This window comes from Dromaius novaehollandiae, chromosome 3 (assembly GCF_036370855.1).
Source record: "Dromaius novaehollandiae isolate bDroNov1 chromosome 3, bDroNov1.hap1, whole genome shotgun sequence".
Taxonomy (NCBI): domain Eukaryota; kingdom Metazoa; phylum Chordata; class Aves; order Casuariiformes; family Dromaiidae; genus Dromaius; species Dromaius novaehollandiae.
The window spans coordinates 130,313,798-130,325,907 of NC_088100.1; positions in this window are offsets into that span (position 1 = coordinate 130,313,798).

The following is a 12,110-nucleotide window of genomic DNA, read 5'->3' on the forward strand; positions in this document are numbered from 1 at the left end:
AGAGAAGCTTGATGCTGCCTCGTCTCGTGTCTGAGGAAATTCCTCTCTTTCCCTCACCTTTCTGGCAAGAGTCAAGAAGTTTTAAGAGCTGGAGATGCTTCACGCAAACATTTTGAATAATCTGTCTACTGATTATTATAATTATATTCTGCTGTAGCTTTAGATGGTTAAAGAAAATAGTGGGTACAGCCTGGAAAGGACAGTGTTATGTCTTCTTCTCTGTCCTCTTATCAAATTAACTATATCTCAATCCTGCAACAAACCCTTGAACAGCATCTTAATTTCATTGGTCAGAGATTTTGAGGGTATTTTACCGCATGCAGTTGAGTATCTGGACAAGGTGAAGGTGAACCCAAATGTACCTATTCTTCAGTGCAGAGGGAGATTTGTCCTTTTGCAGGGACAGAGGCTGCTGTGCTAGGTGCTGCATAAGCAAAGGAGAAGATGTTGGTTTCTGACACAGAGCCCTGGCTAAATGCTGAAATGCACTGAGAAACTAACTATAATTTTAGACCTCTAATGTTCGTTAGGGTGGCTGGATGCTGTAACTTTTGTTCTCTTTTCTAGGCACCACAAGCTAATAAAGACGCTGCTCTCCCTGAAGTTGAGCGAAGCTTTTTAAGTTGAGAGACGTGTTCTTTTATTTTCTTTATTTTTTTAATATAGGTACTTGTTTCCATTTTCATTGGTGGAAAGTCTAGCATAGATGTACTGATTTGGACATCTTCAGGGAATAAATACACAAATATCTGAGATCATGATGGTGGAGGGGGAACCTTTTCTTCCCCCCCCCCCCATAATTTTTTGCATTTCAAATATCCCTGAACAGCTTTCGAGACAAAATGAATGTCACTCTCAAGGTGGATATTGATTCTTCATTAGAATCATATCAGAGCATCCAGCGAGGAATGGCAATGGGTGGAAACCTCTCAGACCCTGATTCAGAAAGGTTTTGTGCTGTTCCGCAGTGTTGTGTCTAGCCTCTTGCATGATGTGCTGCACAGGCAAATTTTCAAACAGCAGGTAAAAACTGTGCCGGTAAGCCAGGCATTTTCTCACCTGCTTTTCTGATTCAACTTGACCGTGCTGTAGGGTAACCTCTGGGGTTAGGAAGTCTTGTAACCCGAGGTGCTGGAAGCGTTGTAGGCTCAGGCTGCTGGAAACTGAGGTGTTTGGAGGAGCTGAGTGTCTCTGAGGTTGTGCAGCAGCTCTGTGGTGGCTTTGCAAGCATCAGTGTGGGAATAAATTACATAACCAAAGGAAATAAGTGCTTCGGTTTTGGGTATAACTTGCTGCAAGAGTGTTATGCTTTGACTGAACAGTGGTAAGGAATCACGTCCACCTTTTTTGCTCCTTATGTTCCTTCTGCTTTTATAAAGTATGATTCGAACCTACCAACTCTAACTTTACTTAAACTGTGTGGCAGCAGTACTGAGGTCTGTCTTTCATTTTCCTCCAGTTTGGCCCCACTTTCTCTTTTCAGTGCTTCTCTCTTACAACGTAAGAGTCGGTAAGAGTGGTCTTCCAGAGGAAGACTATGTTCCTAGGAGATGCACTTCATGTATTTAATCATCCTTGGAGCTTTTATTTTTCTAAAGGACTGAAGTGACAGCCTTTAGAGAATAATTATATGGAACACCATGTGTGAGCAAAGTGTGAAATGTCTCCAGTACCAACCAAAGCTATAGATATTTTTATTAAATATTAATGCCATGCAGTTATGAAGGATTTGCCAAGCAGATGTTAAGCTGGTCTTTGTGGTAATTTAATTGAGCAAGGAACTTTTCCTGTCACTTTTATCAATGTCAGACTATACATGACACTTTAAACTAAAAATATAAAACAGATGAAACAGAGAAAGAGAGAAAAGGGAGAAAAATAATTAATAATCAGTTTCCATTCATGACTATCTGTTAATATTTCCCCTCAGAGGATTTAATGTTTCTCCTGAATGTTTTTCTTGGAGGCTGATATGAATCTGAGCTAACCTAGATTCTGTGCAAATTCTTCCAGAGGGCCTCTGTCTGGAGTCTGGCCCACTCCTGCTGATTAATTTCTTTCTTTCCTATTTGTAAAAAGATGATGATAAAAGCAAACCCTAAACTATTCTGAAGAATACGACCATGTGGGACTCTGAAAATATTTGTGGATTGCTCTCTCCTTCCCTACTCGGAGCACCTCTTGACGCTTAAATATCACAGTGGGATCTTTCTGTACTTAACTTCAGTAAGATTCAGTCAATCTATACGTAAGGTCCCCGTAAAGTGAAACACCTTAACATGATTTAGCATCGTAACATATTTGGTTATGTACAACTCATCGGGCAAAAATAAATAAGAATAATACAAAGATTGAAATGTCTGTAGGTCAGGTGCAGTATAATGAGCTCATTCATGAAACATCACTGACCCCTCCTCACAAGTATGACATTATTTACATGGAAAAAATGTAGTCACGCTTCTACCTTGTGTGCGGTGTTCTAAACTTACAGAACTCTTTTTGCCCACGTTTAAGTGGGCTTGTCTCCGTTCTGTTCCCTGGAGACGACATCCACCCACCTTGCTCATCGGAATGCACTATCCTGGAGCTTGAAGGAGGTGATCCTTGAATATTAACCAGCTGTCTTAGACCCCTCTTCCTTCTAGGGCCCTATCCCATGGGATTCTTCCAAGAAGGTCCCTGAAGAGGCCAAAGTTTGCACATTGGATACATGTGAGAGGGTCCCGCTTAAGGCGAAGAAGCTGTGTGTGCAGACTGGCTGCTCTAGTGGGATACAGAAGACTTGATCAGCAAAGGACCATGATGCTCACTAGTGACTTCTGGTTAAGTCACTGAAAGCCTAGCCAGTAGAGAAGAGCTAAGCAAACTGTTTCCTCAGCAAGAGAACTGATAGTTGAGGGGGAAAATTTCTCTGCTTTTACCTCATAGAAGTAAGTAGCTGACTGTAATAAGTTTAAGGGTAAAGCAATAAACAGGTCTCCTCTCCTCTGGCTTCTGCAGTTGTTGCCACTGACTTATTTGTATGGATGCAGAAAAAGCATGTATGCAAGTAGGGGAAATGGAGAGGGGGATTCAATTTTGCAGACTACTACTGTGCTACTATTTACTGCTGGGAATGCAGCAAATGTTGACTGCTAATACCTTATTTAATAAGGTCTATACCAAATCCAGATGTTGCACAGAAGACCTGGAATGGGCATGCAGCACAGAAACATGGAGCTTCCCGTATTTCCTGTGGAATACACTCAAAGCTTCCTTCTTCTGGGGTATGTGTGCTCACAGACAAAATACTGGTTTGCAGTATAGGCAAGAGACAGTTTATTTTTCATGTTCTAAATGGTGTTAAGTTTTCAGTGAATTGTCCTACTTGATTGGTTCAAGATCAATACATCTGGTCGACAAGATGAGAATGAGAAAGTGGAAGCAGGCCTGAGATCTGATCAAACTTTTTTTTATTATTGTTATTTTGAAAGGAAGGAAGGAGTAATGCTTGTCTGAGGTTGTTTTTGTCCCCTTACCTACCTATCGCTCATCTGTTGTCAAGTCAATGAAGTGCTGAACAGTGTGATTGACAAACATGAAAATAACAGCAAAATACTGTGCAAACACGCAGTGCCCGGATGAGTAGCAATTGCCAGAATAATGCCCCAAACTCTGCAAGTTGACTTTGAGTTCTCCATTGTGCCTGGCATTTTTCCAGCTTCTCACACACTTAATACTGGTTGACTGTATTCATAGCAGTGCCTGCAGAAAATGCTCTCAGACGGACTACAGCGTAATAGGAATGCTCTGTGTGCTGTGAGAGTTTGTATGCCATAAAGAAACAGAGAACCAAGGAAGGAGCAGGCAGAGCTACTGTATGTTGCAAATCTCTACTGACCGTTAGAGTCAAAAGATTCATTTCATAGTTTGGATGACAAATTTTGGAAATAATCATCAGATGTTTTACCAGCAGACTTTCTCCCAGAGATCTTGGCTTTGAGTCATGTCACTGATGCTTAGCCAGCATCCTTGATTCAGTGATGCTGTAGCTTAAATGGTTGCAAGAAAGTGCTTCACCACTATCTTTTCCAAATTCCCCACGTTAAGAGCACTAGCGTTAAAGGGTTTGTTGGCTCTGAAAGCTGAACTCTTACTTTTATCAGCAGAATAATGTCAGTATCAGATAGAACTCAATATTTTTCATTTCACATGGTTTGTCATGTTTTTTATTTTCCTGCTGGAGTAGAAATTGCCTTGTGGTATGCAGCACTGTCTAGGTTTTGGTGCAAAACTTGAAGGCTTTTGGGGACAGGGAGGGAATGGAGGGAAAAAGGTGTTTGAACATAGAATTTTTTTTCCTGTTGCTCCTTTCTCTGAACTATAACAAAAGTCTAGAGGTTTTTCAAGTAAATTTAAGCCATCCGCACCTCATTTTATCTTGTCAGTCACTGTATAAGAAGGAGCTCAGGTCTTATATGCAATAAACACTGTCCTGTTGACAGTGGTTTCCCAGAAGGGTGTGAGCTAGTATCAATTAGTTTTATGGTGGTGCTTTTTCTAATATGGAAACATATGGTGCATTTTGCTGTTTGGAGTTTATACATAGCATGGGCACACAGCTCTCATTAACTTTAATGAGACTTGCATGCACAAGGGGAACATATAGGCCACATCATGAAGGTCTGGGTTTTTACTGTTTTGCTTTGATAGATTAGTACCTATCTGTACCTGCCTGCTTTAGTCTGCCAGTTCCAAGGTCTTTGGCCGTAGTTATTTTGACTGTAATCTATACCAAGCTTTTGCTCAGGAGGTTGTCTGATGGGCAGGAAGGACCAAGTTCCTTGGCCAGAGGCTCGGATCTGAGAAAATGAAGTGGGGTATGGAAAAGTGCTGAAAGGACGGTGTGCACAGCCCAAAAGGCCACATGCACTGTGGACGCTGGAGGGGACAGGTTGGTATCTGTTGTTTCTTGCCAAGGTCTGAAACTGCAGTGTGTTGGTTTTGAGCAATGTATGTTCCTTCGTAAGTTCCTTTTAAGTGAGCCCCTGAAGAGCTGGACTCTAAACCAAGGTATCTGATGGGAATATCGCTCTCCGGAGTGTATACCGATACTAGTGGGAACTTGGAGGCTTGACACTGCCCTTCTAGCCTGTAACAGGGAGGCTGTAGATTTAGCATCCCAAAATAAGGATCCCAAAGAATGGGTGCCTGCGCCGGGGTGTGGGGCCGGGCTAACAATGTCTGAATGTTGCTTAGGTACAGGGGCCTGATAAGGTGTGGGGAATGCAAAACCTAGGTGTAATACAGCAAGCTGGTGTTTGATTACACCAGATAGCTCAGCCAGGCCTGTTAAACCTTTGCAAAGACAAAGAATGAGCTTCTTCAAGCTGCAGGATGCATGTAAGCCATTGGCAAGTATGTATTGCATGACTCACCTTCACAAAGAATATGTTTGTTACAGCCTGTATTTGAAGATGTTAGTGCAGGCATTAATGCCTCATGCCTGTTAGCTTTGGACATCTGTGACTTGGTCCCAAGTCAGGATACAAGTGCACAAAGAGGACTTGCATCTCTGCTGCTCTTTGTATACTGCAACCAGTAGTGGGATTTCTGTCTGTAAGACCTGGATGTGGTTGTAGCATGGCAGGATAAAATGGTAATTAATTTCAGTGCTTAGAAAAACAAAAGCCCATTAATAGAGCTGATAAAACACACATTTAAAATGATCATCGTGCAAAGTCAGGAAAATGTTCTTTATTCCATAGGGTAGCATCTCTAATCATCCTCAAAGTTAAGATCAGTTTTGTGTTGCTTTTGGTAGGAGAATTATAATAGGAACCATTACCCTTTAAAACAACCATGCAGTGACTTTAGTGCAAGCTACATTCCTTGTCTCTCGTAGAAGCTGGTTATCTTGTTTGCTGATGGCTGTCTGTGCATTTGGACAGATGCATGCTTTAGTATGAATAAACTTCCCTTTCAAGCTGCCAGCCAGATGCACTATGGGTTTATGAATCCCTTTTGGTATAGGAAGTTTTTTTAATTTTTTTTTTAAAGCAGAAATGTCATAAAACCTCCTAAGTTATAGCATTCAACTACTGAAGTTTAAACAAGACATAAATCTGGAAATTAGAAGATAAACCATGTGTTCATATTGCTAAATAATGAGGAGTGATCGTCCAGCTCTAGACAAAGATTGTGGTCTTTCACAGTAGCAGAGTTGAATCTGGGATAAAACTGGAGAGGGAAAAGAATCAGGAAAAGGTGAAGAAAAAAGCATCAGCCTGGGAAGGGATTATCTCAACAATGTGTGAAGTTATCTCACGTTTTAGTCAGGTTGTTCCCTTGTCCCTGTATCTATGTCCCAAGTATCTAGTTTGGAAGCCACACTCCATTGAAACCAAGAGAGTTAAATAGGTTATTACTGTCTTTCTTATATTTGTTATAATAACCGTGAATATGCTCACTCAGGTGTTGAGGAATCTTGCACCAAAGACCAGTAGCCCAGTCCCATATTTGTCATTGCTTTTGTGCAGGAAGGGTCATATCCATTTTACACCTGTGAAGGTCAGTGAATCCAGTGATGAGAAACTGTGTGCACGCTTACTTTTCTGCTGTTGGTGACCATGCTGAAAAAATTTTTTAAGTCACAGCAGTAGCAGGAGAAAAGAGAGACTGTATTTTCTTGGCTGGACATGACTCTGTGCTATAATCTTCGTTTTTCAGTTTAAATGCTCCAGGATCATCACAAACTTGAATCTGAATGAAGCACTTAGCTCTGATTTCATGAAAGGATGCGACTAACCTTAATGTTAAGGAAAGAGATGTCTGTGCTTAGTGCCAAATTTTCTCATGTTAAGGATGCTTTTTCTTGCTGCTACTGAATTTTCTGCAGGTCTCCATTTCTGTTTCATCACGTAGAGAAGGACCAGGCCTTAAGGTGGCCCAGCAGCTTTCCTGCGTAGCCAGAATTTTGGAAACGCCCAAAGGCTGTTGACCTAAGGTGCTTTGGAAAGAAAAGACGGTGTTGAGACTGGGCAGAGTCAAGGGGAGGGGGAAGCAGGGACCTGCCTCCCGAGGAGGCTTGTCCTTGGGGCAGTGTGCTGCTGCGAGGAGAGATGCGAGGCCGCTGCATCCGCAGGTAGCACAAGCTCTGACCTGAGCGATTAAGCAGTGGTAAGAGGCAGGAGAGCTCCTCTGGGTCTGTCTAAACAGTATTTTGCAGGGGATTTTTATTTTTTAATTAATATTGCATTGTAATGCTGGAAGTTGGACACTTCCATGAGAGAAAACCAAATTAAAATGGCATGGTTCTAAACTCCTCCTGGATACGATACCAGATTTTTTTTTTGATTGGTTCTTGAGGGACTAATTTGAAAAACGTTAAAACTGTGGCGTTCTGAAAGCAAACGTGGCTGGTGTTCCTCAGCGTCGTATAGTCAAAACTCGGAGCTGGACTGCCCCAAATTACGAGGTATGGATGTAACTCATGATGCTTCTCAGTGCTCGGTTCTGCTTGCAGAACACACTTATTTCCTGTGTTCAACCTTGTCCTTGCGGTGCTGGCAGTGGGAAACGCGCCTTCTGAAACGAAAGGTGAAGTTATCATGCAACTCTCTCACTTTGGCAACTTAAGGCTTCCAAAGAAGTACCAAGTATTGTAAGCTTCCTTCTTTGTAAGACTCCTATAAAGTGGCAGTCCTGCAGATCCAGGATTTCCTTCCGGTCCTGTACAGAGAACTTTTTACCTGCTGAAATCCATCCCTTTGCCCAGAATAGTCCCTTCTGTTAAGGGGAAAGTTTCTGGCATTGCCTCTGTTTGCCTCAAAAACACTCTGTCCCAAGAAGATAGTCTCCTAAAATCAGGAATGGCTAATCCTTGATAGCTGAGTGGCCTTATTTGTAGCCTGTTTGCCTAATAAATGCAGAAATTTTCAGCCTTTTCAAATCCTACTTTTTTTTCGTAGCCACATGGTAATCAATTATTAAAATAAATAAATAAAAATAACCAGGCCCTGGTTATTTTCACAAATAAATGCATCCAGGCAAAGCTAGTATCAGGGCATTTGTCTTCTGTCAGAACTGGGTATAGCAGGACGGGCGTGAGCATTCGGAGTGCCATAGCCTGTCACGTTAGTTTGGCTGCAGGCCAGTTTTAGTAGCTTTCACTGCTTGCTCAGTGTAAGGCTGACACTGCTGCGGTGTCACTAGCAGCTACTGTCTTCTAGAACAATATGCCTCTTTTTGAAGGAAAAGGGGGTCTCACTTTGGAAGCTTATATACAGGTAGAGCCCTGAGATGGATTTCAGTTCCCCCTTCCCAGTTGCCCCACGGAGGTAACCAAGAGGAGATTCCTAAGCTACGAGCGTGTTTATTTCCAGTTTGGCCCTCAAGCCCGGATCTCTCCCAGACAGCGTGACATATTTTTTGCTTGTTGAAAAATTTCCCCATGTTGCAATTTTGAGTGCTCTGTAATAGGCAAAAAAAATCAAAAACAAAACCAAAAACTTTTCATTTTCCTAGAACTACTTGGCCGTATCCTTTCGACGTTATTTATTGAAGGCAGATACATTAACAGTTAACACTGGGTTTAATTTTATTCTTCTTACAGCTAATGTCGATTCCAGCTCTTCTGATTTTGATGAAGACTGGCTCTGCTGGCTGCCTGTGGCTGGCACAACTACAAAGCTGATTTCAGGAACCTTAGATGTTTATTTAGATTCCTTAAATGTTTTGGCTTGATGGTATCTTGGGTATTTTGAAACTTTTGAAGCCTTTTCAATTCCCAACAGCACCAAGCAGGCAGACGTAGAAACACACAGCAACTTGGAGTCAAGTGCCATCTTTGCTTTGTTCTTCAGATCTGTAAGTAGCCCGAAGTGGGTGAATCCAACCAAGTGTAAAAGAAATAATAGTAAAAATTGGCAGATGGGGACCACATTCTTCCTCTCCGTTGGGAGAGGATGGAGAAGGAAAGATGCTTTGTGTGCCTCCCTTAACGCAATTTGCTTTGGTAGAAGGGGCTAGTGCAGCTGTGGAATTTGCAGCCTGTGCATAAATGCCGATTCCGGCGCTTTGGAGGTCAGGTATGAGCACGAAAGCAGGCTCCTAGGGCTCAGCTGCCCGTTCACCCTCAAGCAGCTAAGCACTTTTCTTCTGTCCGTTTCTGTGCCGTTTAGATTTGCATGCAAAAATCCTTTCTGAGCTCGTGTCCTGCTGCTGTAGCAGTGATATTACGTGGCTCTCCTGAAAAGCACACGTGAAGCAATGCTGGGGACCGGAGTGAGGGAAGAGCACGTGCAGGCAGCACCCTTTGGCAAAATGTTTTCAGTACACCTGCGCGTTTGGGACTGGGAGGCCACGTGCAGCTGCTTCCCGAGCTGAGAAGAGGTAACAGTTTTATGTAAACAGGGATGATCTTATACCCATTGGTTTAAAAGCAGTGATCTTCTAGGGGATGACTGGCTGATGAATACTGAGCAGAAATAGCCATAAATTACTTCTCATCCCTTTCAGGAATCTGTTCAGCTCCTCACAATCTTCTGGTGCCTTCCTGTTAGTGCAGTGAGTTACACTAAATGCCTGAACTCCTGCAAGAGACCTCACGAAGAAGCAGTGATGTGGGGCTGGGCTGTGCAGCCTGAGGCCGTTGCTTGGCCCACCCCATCCCCAGGCACTCCCGTTCCTGCCCTCAGCCTTTCCTCGCATGCTGAATGCGATGTGTTCTCCTTTGGCGAAACCTCAGCAACTGCCAGGCCTGACAAAAGCTGCTCTTCCACACAGCTGTGGGAACAGGAATGAAATGAATGCAGTTAGCCTCCCAGACTCGAGCCCTTGCCTCTCTGGTTGTACAGACCGAAGATTTGGACCCCAACGTGTGACTGCTGGCAGATCCTGACCAGCAGCATGGTGGGGAAGTTAGGCTGGAGCTCTGAGCCGTGCGCCTTTGGCTAAATGTTTCTGGAGTACATGAGGGAGACCTGCTTTTCTGCTTATTTACCTGCCCGAACCCTGGAGCAAAGGAGGCTTGGGTTTGATGGCGTACCCTTGATTTCTGTGGTGCACTTGAGGAAGTTGCATTACCAGGTCTCTAATAGTGAAGCAGGCATTAGGAGACTAATCCCCAGTGGGTTTTGCGAGGTTAGTGAGGCACTCTCATGCGTGCTGTTGGAGCACTTTTGGAGCTGGTTCTGGGATGCTTTTTCTGGGATTCCCAAGGAAGGAGCACCCACCTGGGGAGGGGTGTCTGGAGCATTGCAGGGACATGTCCTGCAGCTTTAGCTATTCCAGCCACCACTGAGGACCGATGCCAAGCAGAAAAGATAGTGGAGGTTTTCTTCCTTGCAAAAACTTGGGGGACTTTTCCAGAAAGGCTGACTTGACACCAGGGAGGTGGAATTTGTGTGTGCATGTGCGTGCATGGTTTTTTTGGTGTGTGTGTGTGTGTTTTTTGGTTTCTTTTTTTCATCTGGGGATGAGCTAGAGAGCTGTTGCCATGTGTCCTGAAATCCCTCTGTAGTGAGAACACAGAGACAGGTCTTCTGTATTCACCTCCCATATCCCTTTTCTCACATGATGGTAGAAAAAATGTCCTCCATAAATTTTCTTCCTTGTGTACCAGCTTTTTTCCCCTCAAAAGCCCATGAGGACTTGTTATAGCGCCTGAAGGGATATGAAGGCAGTATTTGGGGCATATATTCTTATTCCTGTGGCATTCCTCCCCACACTCGCTGTTTTTTCTCTTTCTTTGCAAAACCTCCAGACTTCACAGCATATCAGCAAAAATGTGTAGAAAGCTCTACTGTTGTTGATGCTCAAAGAGTTAATTAACTGTCTTGCAGCCTTGAGGCCTATTTGTCTTTCCTGGCGCATCAAAGCGTGTAGGAGAAAAAACTGTGTGCAAGAAATGTGACAGAATACATCTCCTCTTTCCTCTCTGGAAGCATAGCGGACGCTGTTTCACGCACAACCATGAGATTTGCGCCATTCATTACGGAAGTGTACTGCAGTGTGCAAGGAGGACGAAACCGCCGTAAATTTTTTAAGTAGAGTTTCATTGGCAATTAGAGCTGTCTAATGTGTACAGCGAGAATATCTCTTGGTTTTTTTTTTAATCTTCTGCAGAATTCTCTAGAAAGAATAATTATTATTAATTAGTTCAAAAGTCAAAAGAAAGGACCTTGTTTTCAGTAATTCTGCAGGACTTCCCCACATGGGAGCTGACAGACAAAACCAAAATAGCTGTAGACAGTTGAGGGGTCGTCCTGGCCACTTCAGTTGTCGCAGATAGTGTGCAGCCCTGCTCTTGAAACACGTGCTGTGCTTTTCTGATACGTAGTGCAGGCTGAATCTAAGAAACCCCTATGTCTGTTGTGCTGTTAAACAGTGACCTTATGTGCAACCTCACAAGCTAAATACACTAAAACAGCTATGGGCAATTGGAGAAGGTGGCAAGATGAGACCGCTGGGTTTCTTGTTCGTTTTGTTGGGATGTTGCAGGGCAGCCTCTGCCATGCCGAATCTACAGACAGGCTGTTGGCCGTTTTCCTGGGCAGGAAAGTAGCGTCTCGGAGAGAGGTTGCACAGGGAGAGCAAGATGGTGTCTCTCGTGTTGGTGTCTCTTCTGTGTTCTTGAATCCTCTTGCTCCCTTATTACCGTCTCTGCCTCCGCTCCAAGAGGGATGTCCTGGGGCACTTGCTGCGTGACGCTCGCCGTCCTTTGGTGCCTGGTTCCACTGCTGCGCAGAAATGCCGCCTGCTCTGACCTGGCGGTCGGGCTCTGCACGAGTGAGACGGCCCTTGCTGGGCTAGGCGCAGCCTTTCCTGCTGTTTCCTCTTAGGTACTTTGGAAATACCGCTTTTGGGAGGTATTTTCATAATGGAGCTGAATGGATGCAGCAAACTCCCTTGCAGAAGAGGAAGCTATCAGTTCTCTGAACTGAGTGTGCGTAATACTGACAAATAATTTACTTTATTTTAAGGTACGCTGAAAGGCTGTTAAAATCAGAATTGATTTTCATTTTCCTTTGCGAAAGAGTGACTAGAAGCAGAACACGTTGCTATCACACAGTTTGTAATATTTAGGCCTGTCTTCTGCCGTTAAGCCAGAGGTATATGGGGACAAGACA